Raw genomic sequence first — 12566 nt, 5'->3', positions numbered from 1 at the left:
TTTATATATATATATATTACTACCTTTTATATATATATATATATATTACTACCTTATATATATATATATATATTACTACCTTATATATATATATATATTACTACCTTATATATATATATATATTACTACCTTATATATATATATATATATTACTACCTCATATATATATATATATATATATATTACTACCTTCTATATATATATATATATATATATAGATATATTACTAATATATATATATATATAGATATATTACTACCTTATATATATATATATATATATATATATTACTACCTTATATATATATATATTACTGCCTTATATATATTAATATATATATATATTACTACCTTATATGTATATATTACTACCTTATATATATATATATATATATATATACTACCTTATATATATATATATTACTACCTTATATATATATTACTACCTTATATATATAGATATATATTACTACCTTATATATATATATATATATATATATATATATTTATTACTACCTTATAGATATATATATACACATTACTACCTTATATATATATATACATATATATATTACTACCTTATATATATATACACATTACTACCTTATATATATATATATATATATTATATATATATATTATTACTACTTATATATATATATCTAGATATATATATATTACTACCTTATATATATATATATATATTACTACCTTATATATATATATATTACTACCTTATATATATATATATATTACTACCTTATATATATATATATATATATTACTAGTATATATATTACTACCTTATATATATATATGTATATATATATTACTACCTTATATATATATATATTACTACCTTATATATATATATATTAATACCTTATATATATATATATATTAATACCTTATATATATATATTACTACCTTATATATATATATTACTACCTTATATATATATATTACTACCTTATATATATATATATATATATATATATATATATATTACTACCTTATATATATATATTACTACCTTTTATATATATATATATATATATTACTACCTTATGTATATATATATATATATATATATATATATATTACTACCTTATATATATGTATATATTACTACCTTATATATATATATATATTACTACCTTATATATATATATATATTACTACCTTATATATATATATATTACTACCTTATATATATATATATATATATTACTACCTTATATATATATATATATTACTACCTTATATATATATATATATATTACTACCTTATATATATATATATTACTACCTTATATATATATATTACTACCTTATATATATATATATATATATATATATATATTACTACCTTATATATATGTATATTACTACCTTATATATATATATTACTGCCTTATATATATATATTACTACCTTATATATATATATATATTACTACCTTATATATATATATTACTACCTTATATATATATATATTACTACCTTATATATATATATATTACTACCTTATATATATATATATATATTACTACCTTATATATATATATATATATATATATATATATATATATATATATATATTACTACCTTATATATATATATATTACTACCTTATATATATATATTACTACCTTATATATATATATATATTACTACCTTATATATATATATATTACTACCTTATATATATATATATATTACTACCTTATATATATATATATATATTACTACCTTATATATATATATATATATTACTACCTTATATATATATATATATTACTACCTTATATATATATATATATATATTACTACCTTATATATATATATTACTACCTTATATATATATATATTACTGCCTTATATATATATTACTACCTTATATATATATATATTACTGCCTTATATAAATACATATATATATTACTGCCTTATATATACATATATATATATTACTGCCTTATATATATACATATATATATATTACTGCCTTATATATATACATATATATATATATTACTACCTTATATATATATACATATATATATATATATTACTACCTTATATATATACATATATATATATTACTTCCTTATATATATATACATATATATATATATATTACTACCTTATATATATATACATATATATTACTACCTTATATATATATACATTATATATATTACTACCTTATATATATATACATATATATATACTACTACCTTATATATATATATATATATATATTACTACCTTATATATATATATATATATACATATATATATATTACTAGCTTATATATATATATATATATATATATTACTACCTTATAAATATATATATATATATTACTACCTTATATATATATATATATATATATATATATATATATATATATTACTACCTTATATATATATATATATTACTACCTTATATATATATATATATATATATATATTACTACCTTATATATATATTACTACCTTATATATATAGATATATATTACTACCTTATATATATATATATATATATATTTATTACTACCTTATAGATATATATATACACATTACTACCTTATATATATATACATATATATATTACTACCTTATATATATATACACATTACTACCTTATATATATATATATAGATATATATATATTACTACCTTATATATATATATATATTACTACCTTATATATATATATATATCTATTACTACCTTATATATATATATATATTACTAGTATATATATTACTACCTTATATATATATATGTATATGTATATTACTACCTTATATATATATATATTACTACCTTATATAGATATATATATATATATATATTACTACCTTATATATATATATATATTAATACCTTATATATATATATTACTACCTTATATATATATATTACTACCTTATATATATATATATATATATATATTACTACCTTATATATATATATTACTACCTTTTATATATATATATATATATATATTACTACCTTATATATATATATTACTACCTTATATATATATATATATTACTACCTTATATATATATTACTACCTTATATATATATATTACTACCTTATATATATATATATTACTACCTTATATATATATATATATTACTACCTTATATATATATATATATTACTACCTTATATATATATATATTACTACCTTATATATATATATTACTACCTTATATATATATATTACTACCTTATATATATATATATTACTACCTTATATATATATATATTACTACCTTATATATATATATATTACTACCTTATATATATATATATATATATTACTACCTTATATATATATATATATATATATTACTACCTTATATATATATATTACTACCTTATATATATATATATTACTACCTTATATATATATATATATTACTACCTTATATATATATATATATATATTACTACCTTATATATATATATTACTACCTTATATATATATATTACTGCCTTATATATATATTACTACCTTATATATATATATATTACTGCCTTATATATATACATATATATATTACTGCCTTATATATACATATATATATATATATATATATATATTACTGCCTTATATATATACATATATATATATATTACTGCCTTATATATATACATATATATATATATTACTACCTTATATATATATACATATATATATATATATATTACTACCTTATATATATATATATATATTACTACCTTATATATATATATATATATTACTACCTTATATATATATATATATATATTACTACCTTATATATATATATATATATATATATTACTACCTTATATATATATATATATATATATTACTACCTTATATATATATATATATATATATATATTACTACCTTATATATATATATATATATATATATTACTACCTTATATATATATATATATATATATATATTACTACCTTATATATATATATATATATATATATATATATTACTACCTTATATATATATATATATATATATATATATATTACTACCTTATATATATATATATATATATATATATATATATATATATATATATATATATATATTACTGCCTTATATATATACATATATGTATAAGGAATGAAAAAATATACCAGCGGTGGTTGACGTTATGTTTAAAGAAAAAATAGCAAAAACGGAATGAAATTATTAAAAAATCAACGTTTCGTCCTTGTTTCAGAGGACATCTTCAGGATAATTGAAATAAAAATGTGATAAAAGAAAAAGTCATAGATCGTGCGAAAAAAAACAGTTTTTTAAAATCCAACCCATGTCGCACACATATTCGTCCTTTCCCGACATGGGTTGGAATTTAAAAAACTGTCTTTTTTCGCACGATCTATGACCTTTTCTTTTATCACATTTTTATTTCAATTATCCTGAAGATGTCCTCTGAAACAAGGACGAAACGTTTATTTTTTAATAATTTCATTCGGTTTTTTCCATTTTTTCTTTAAACATATGCATATATATATATTACTGCCTTATATATATATATATATTACTACCTTATATATATATATTACTGCCTTATATATATATGTATATATATATATATTACTGCCTTATATATATATATATATATATATTACTGCCTTATATATATATATATATATATTACTGCCTTATATATATATATATATATATATATATATTACTGCCTTATATATATATATATATATATATATATATATTACTGCCTTATATATATATATATATATATATATATATATTACTGCCTTATATATATATATATATATATATATTACTGCCTTATATATATATATATATTACTGCCTTATATATATATATATATATATTACTGCCTTATATATATATATATATATATATATATATATATTACTGCCTTATATATATATATATATTACTGCCTTATATATATATATATATTACTGCCTTATATATATATATATATATATATATATTACTGTCTTATATATATATATATTACTGCCTTATATATATATATATATATATATATATATATATATATATATATTACTGCCTTATATATATATATATATATATATATTACTGCCTTATATATATATATATATATATATATTACTGCCTTATATATATATATATATTACTGCTTTATATATATATATATATATATATATTACTACCTTATATATATATATATATATATAGATTACTACCTTATATATGTATATATATACATATATATATATATATTACTACCTTATATATATATATATATATATATATATAGATTACTACCTTATATATGTATATATATACATATATATTACTACCTTATATATATATATATATATATATATTACTACCTTATATATATATATATATATATATATATATATATATATATATATATATATAATTTAATTTAAATACCAAAAAAAAACAAGAAATGGGCAGGTGAAATTAAAATTTTTTTTTTCCCTAAGGCCTTATCGTCTGACCCTCTAAGAGGAAACGTCAGAATGATAGATTAAAAACTAAGAAAACGAATGAGGGAAGAGGGGAATTTTGGTTTCAGTTGGAAGAACAGTGGAGAAAAAAAAAAAAAAAAAGAAAAAAAAAAAAATTCTCACTGTTCAGGTTGTTTTAAATCAATGAATATCTCCAACTGATGTCTCAGAATCTTTTGTCTACACAGGCTAGGTCGAGAGTTGTTAATGACTAACGCCTCAATGATATTGAGATGATAGTTCGACCTAGCACTGTATAAAACAGAAAACCACCCATCGGAATATTGATCGGCACACCTATTTATACTCAACAGGTGATCGCCAATGGCAGACTCATGAGCCTGGGAGTGCCCGGATGCTCTCGAAACCTGGTGTAGTCGAATATCCCGAGGGATATGTTGGGATATTCTCATTTCTAATCTTTGGGATGTTTTGCCAACGTAGTCAGCTCCACACTGACAAACGAATTTATAAACAACAGAGTTCTTTTGAATGGTTGGCAAAACATCTTTACGAAAAGAAGAGAAAAAGGTTCGAGTTGTGTAAACTACTCTAAGCATAGTAGCTGGAAAACAACGTTGAGTAGCAGAAGAAATCCTTTTAACAATATGAAGGCCATCAGGACCCAACCATGGTAATTTTAGATAAATGGGACAACGTGATGGACCAATATGTTTACCACTATTAAATGTAGTAATTTTACGTTCAATAGTAGATTTTATTATATTAATGGGATATCCATTATTAAGAAAAATACTTGTGATTTCACCAAGTTCCGTATCAAGACGGTTTGGTGAACAAATCATAAGTGCATGATGCGTAAGAGCGCTAATGAGGTTTATTTTTCTAGACTGAGGGGCAAAAGAAAACCAATTAAAAAAAATTTTAATTTCACCTGCCCATTTCTTGTTTTTTTTTGGTATTTAAATTAAATTATGTTTCCTCTGAAATTTCTCCTTCCATTCTGCTGTACCAAAAATTTACTTATATATATATATATATATATATATATATATATATATTGGACTCTGCTATTGGCCAGCATTTGGTTGACAACCCGTGCTGTTCCGATAGATATAAAATAGAATGGTTCGAGGTGCTACATAGAGCGGACTCCAGAAACCATTTAATGATTTTGGAGTCCGTCTCTATTGCGGTGTGTCAACCTTCTTTGTGCTGGCAAAAGGAAACATCCAACACATTGTTTCTCTTTGGGGAACTTTGAATCTTTTCTCCTGTTTTTTTTTGTTTTGTCCCTCCTTGTGCCAATATTTTAATCGTTTTTTAAACATTAATAAATTTATTTTAGTGTCCCCGTATCTTTGGCACATTCAATAAGTTCCCCATTAGAACTCTTTATTTTCGACATAATATTATTTTGTACGCCATCGATTTTCTCCTGATGAGATGATAGCCGAAAGAGCTCTTGAGAAACTTCCGCTTATTATTTTCAAAACTGTATATAAATTCTGTACCTCCAAGCATTTATTTAAATATCTTCGGAAGAGGTACATGCAACACCAAATTGACACATGTAATAATATTGTTCGATTAAGGAGTAGAATTAGATCTACCTATCTCTCCATAGCTTTTTTGCGTTCTTGTCTGGAACAAGATGTGGCCCCACTTTATATCAGTAAACGTATTGCTGCATCTAGGGTGAAACCAAGTTTGTCTATGGAGCGTGCGTTTATATGAGACGATATTAATAAGTTGACGAAGCTAGAGGTGTATATTAGTAATCGTCATTATCTCTGGTCCGTAGTGAAGGGGTCCTGTCCTTTTTTTACTTTTTCCGTTTTTGCAAGTATTTATCTATCGGTGATCAATTTGCTAGGCAACATGCTTCCAAAGACAATAATAAACAACTTGCTCTTCTGGTTCGCAGTGTAAACCCATTAATGGAAGCAAACATATTTTCAATTTTTCAAAAACTGTTCTTACAGAAATTGAAAATAGAGTTCTGTCTAGGGATTTAGATTTTTGTATTCCCCCTACGAGTATAAATAAAGAGAGAACACTTTCTGCCTTTGAAGTTTTGTTCTCCCAACTTGGACATAATATTCCGAATTCCCGGAAAAAATTCTGGGATGAAATCTAGTTTAGTTGCCTTAGCTCACCAATACAGTAACAAACCTGTCGATCATAGCGACTTTGTCTAGAACATAACGCAATTTAAAACTATGAAAGCGTTAAAGTCCAATACTGATATTTATATGTGCAAACCAGACAAAGATGCAGGCGTGCTGATTTTGGACAAATCGGACTACGTTGAGAAAATGGCAGTTATTCTCAATGATGGTTCGAAATTCCGTAAACTCAGTCCCGTTGAGTTGACGGATAATACTTGCAAGAACGAGGCTAAAATGCAAAGACGTCTACTTGCATTATTTAAAAAGAATGTTTTTTGCAAGGACGTCTATGACAGGATCAGACCCTCTAGATCACAACGTCCCAGAATGTATGGTCTCCCCAAAATCCATAAGTAAGGTGTTCCACTGAGACCTATTTTATCAATAGTTGGTTCGGCACAACATTCTTTGGCTCAGTGGCTTGTGGTAATTCTGCAACCTTTGCGCAAGTTCTATACCACGCACTGCATCCCAGATTCTTTTCGGTTCGTTGATTGTGTATGTGGGTTGGATTCAAATGCAGAGACGTCTTTTATGGCCAACTAGTTAGTTCTGGCCAAAAAACGATCACATCTATTTTCCCAAATCTCAGCACCCTGTATATCAAATTTCGAGTCTGTAGACTAAAAATTGACAGAGTTATTGCGTAGGGAAATGTACACAGAGACAACACACACAGACACACATACAGACACGTTCACTTTTATATATATAGATATATATATATTACTACCTTATATGTATATATATATTACTCCCTTAGAACTAGTATTATAGCAGCTATCCCCACCCTATCCCCCCCACAAAAAAAAAGATGTGTGAGGTCATGATTATGATCCTACCCAATTGATTACATAATTCTCTTAATATTCTATTTTCTCATCAGTTATAATATTACTAATCTAAATACCTGTATAATAGTATATCTGAACCAAATGGGTAATAAAAAGTTAGACGAATCCCAAAATAATGTATGCATGTGGATTTGTGCATATATATATATATATATATATATATATATATATATATATTCTGTATATATACGTATGTATATGTAAGTAGATGTGTATCTGGTGAATATATCGATATGTATATGTATGTACGATGTCATGGAATAAAAAAGGCAAGTATAACAATATATAAACATTTTTACTCCGTTTATATAGCCTAAATGTTCTGAATTTGTTGTTATATATTGTTATATATCTGTATAAACCTCGAGGGAGTAGTTATTTGATCTGCGGGTAGACCTATGGACTTCAATGTGCATTCACTATAAGTTTTTTATGGAGGAAAAAACATACAACTTGCGAGAAATAAAAAGCGGGTGGGTGCGCGTAATATAATTGTGTGAACTTAAACTCATATTTATGCATATAGGATGTTGGTATAAAAAGTTATGTATAGAATGCGGTCATATCTATATCTATTTAGATGTATCATGTATGTGTGAGTGTACATATGTATGGATATACAGTGATGATCATATTTATTGGCACGGTAAAATAAAAGTTAAATTTTGTCTAATAAATTCTAAAAAAGGGATTAAATTAAAGAAAATAACAAAGTATATTATGTATTTTAACTGGCCTTTCCGATGCAGCAATCGGATTTTAGAAAAAATAAATAACAAAGGAACAACAAACATAATTGCAAAAAACCCTTGTTCAAAATTATTGGCACGGCTTTGTTTTTCTTTTAGTATCAGTATAATATCAATCAATTTCCGGTTTACGTGCTTTCTGAACTTTTTTATAGCCATATTATGCTTGTTTAACGCTAATTCAGTGAATAATTTTTTTCAGATAATTTTTAGATAGCGATTTATTTAAACTATTATAAGTGACTAAATTATAATTTTCAATCGCCATGGTTAAAACTAAGGAACACAGCGAAGACATCAGGAAGCTTGTTGTAGCATGCCATACCAATGGGGAGGGCTATGATAAGATTTCAAAGAAGCTAAACCTTCCCAAATCCACTGTTAGAGCCATAATAAACAAGTTCAAATCGCAAGGCCACGTTATGAGTTTAGAGGGTAGAGGGAGAAAAAGGATTCTTTCCCCAAGAGATGAACGGAAAATTGTTCGACAAGTAAAACAAAACCCAAGGATCTCTGTTGGGGAGATTGTTGATGAACAGAGCACCTCTGGAGTGAATGTATCTCGACATACAGTTGGTAGAGTTTTGAAGAGAGCTGGTTTAAAAGCATGTCGTCCGAGAAAGACTCCCTTATTGAAGCCTATGCACCTGAAAGCAAGGCTAGCCTTTGCAAAACGTCATATTGATAAAGATGTTGCATTCTGGAAACGTGTTCTATGGACTGACGAAACGAAAATAGAGTTATTTGGCCATAATAAAGTGTCTTATATTTATAGAAAATCTGGCGAAGCTTTCCTGCCTAAGAACACCATACCCACAGTGAAGCACGGTGGAGGCAGTTTGATGTTTTGGGGATCCTTTGCTGCCTCTGGACCAGGGCAACTTGTTAAGGTCACAGGTAGCATAAAAAAGGAAGATTATGTTAAAATATTGGATGAAAACCTGAAAGACTCTGCTAAAGAGCTCTCACTTGGTCGTCGTTGGTGGTTCATGCAAGATAATGACCCAAAGCATTCGGCTAAACTGACTAAGAAATGGCTTGAGGACAATCATATTAATGTTTTGGAGTGGCCATCACAAAGCCCAGACCTTAATCCAATTGAAAATTTATGGAGAACATTAAAATTGAGGGTAATGCAAAGGAAGCCTAAGAATCTTATTCAATTGGAGGATTATTGTCAGGAAGAGTGGGCTAAAATTACTACTGAAGAGTGCAACAACTTGGTTGTAAACTATGAAAAGCGACTGAGGAAGGTAATCAAGGCCAAAGGCTATACAATTGATTATTAAATAAATCGTGCCAATAATTTTGAACAAGGGTTTTTTGCAATTATGTTTGTTGTTCCTTTGTTATTTATTTTTTCTAAAATCCGATTGCTGGATCGGAAAGGCCAGTTAAAAATACATAATATACTTTGTTATTTTCTTTAATTTAATCCCTTTTTTAGAATTTATTAGACAAAATTTAACTTTTATTTTACCGTGCCAATAAATATGATCATCACTGTATGTATCCATGTATATCTGAACTATTAAAATAGGCTGTCTCATATAGGGGTGCTACAATAGTATATATATTACCAGAGTGTATATATGTGTGTATATGTGTATGTATATATACGCCTATGTAAACTATAATAATACGCGTCATACGTTTCATATAAAGGGGTTACCACAATTCCGAAGTTAGACGGAACCTTATTAAATAAAGTTTTTGGCTATTAATTAAGATAATATGCATATGTACAGGTGTAACATATGGTTATGTGTATGTATATGTATGGTTATGTGTATGCGTGTATGCATGTATGGGTACACGGGTGTACCTGTATGTATGTATATTTATGTATATATTTAAGTGTATACTTATAAGTATATGGATATCTATATATCTATGTATGTATATATACTTTTGTAGGTTTATCTACATGTGTGGATAGGGGTGTATCTGTATCTATGGGTATATAATCTATATATAAGTGTACGTATATGTGTGTATGCCTGTATGTGTGTATATATATGTTTATCGAAAGGTGAATCAGATTATGATCTACAGGTTTTTAATTTTTACTTCTGAAATATACATGTATGTAAATCGAAAATACCGTTTTCTCCACACTGGGTGGCTGTCAGGAATATTCTAAGTACCTAATAGTCTTTGACCGCTGGCTATAGGAGGCATAATGTGTTTGTAAAATAAATTTTATATATATATATATATATATATATATATATATATATATATATATATATATAGTTTTACTTTATATATAATATAGTTTTCCTTTATATATAGCTTTATATAAAATAAAATAGCTTTACTTTTTATGCCCATCAAACTAACAATTGATGCTAATTTTTTAAATGCCTGTCAACAGGCTTTCCAATCAGGGCAATTAATCACTGCTGCTGATTTTTTATTAGCAACTCATCTTTGTCAGCATAAACAAACAATGATGATTTGATAGCGATTTCCATTAAAAAAAAATGTTGCAACTAAATCTAAAAGGAAAATAACAGTTTTATTTATGAAATTATCTTTTTATTTATTTATTATTATTCCTTAAGTCTAAAGAAACACAAAGTTAATAAGACTGCCATTTAAAATGTCAAATTTATAGTTTTGCTGTGAGACCAAAACTTACCTGCATTATGGACTCTTCCAGTACTATATTACCATGTGAGATAACCCTCTCGGGAAGCAGTATCGTAATACTGTAGAATCAACAGGAGTACTAATAGTGCACCGCACGTACAACTACCCATAATGGACACCACCAAATTGTAAGCTCCATTTACCCTTTATCCTATCTTTGTAACCTTTTTGGTTAATATATCTTATACCTAATCCATGTTCCATGTTTTCCTTCCATAGTTTCAACCTTGGGTCCACATCAAGTATTAAAAATACTGATGAGCATAAAAAGTAAAGCCTGGTTGATGGAGTGACATTATGCTGGCAGGCTGACTGCCATAAAACTGATAATCTTTAAGAATGACTAAAATAATTACACATCTTTGAACATCAAACAACATTGTGAAGTTTACATCAACTTAAAAAGAAAGAAGCTTAGAAGAGATTACATTTAGTACCTAATATTAATAAATGGTCACTCATCTCGTACTGACCAGATTCAATGCTGCTTAACTTCAGTGATCTATTGAGAACTGATGTGCTACGTCATACAGGCAGATACACAATAAAATTACTAAATAGTCTCTGGATTTATTACCAATTTTAGATATTGCAATAACTGTGAGGCAGTTTGTTTATGAATT

General features: G+C 24.8%; 1 protein-coding gene and 1 long non-coding RNA gene across 2 annotated transcripts in view; one reads left to right on the top strand and one right to left on the bottom strand.

Moving 5' to 3' along the window:
* LOC145242735 (ATP-binding cassette sub-family C member 4-like) overlaps nucleotides 1-12566 on the bottom strand; it is a 275544-nt gene that overhangs the window by 118737 nt on the left and 144241 nt on the right. The window lies entirely within an intron of this gene.
* Nucleotides 11983-12566, top strand: part of LOC145242918 (uncharacterized) — a 28467-nt gene continuing 27883 nt past the window's right edge. The window contains exon 1 of the long non-coding RNA XR_013862822.1: nucleotides 11983-12071. This is a non-coding gene — a long non-coding RNA (uncharacterized LOC145242918). The remainder of the gene's footprint in view (nucleotides 12072-12566) is intronic.

This window comes from Euprymna scolopes, chromosome 1, assembly GCF_053919585.1.
Source record: "Euprymna scolopes isolate OS-2025 chromosome 1, ASM5391958v1, whole genome shotgun sequence".
NCBI lineage: Eukaryota > Metazoa > Mollusca > Cephalopoda > Sepiida > Sepiolidae > Euprymna > Euprymna scolopes.
Note: the sequence above shows the minus strand (reverse complement) of the source record. Positions and strands in the feature narration are given on the sequence as shown.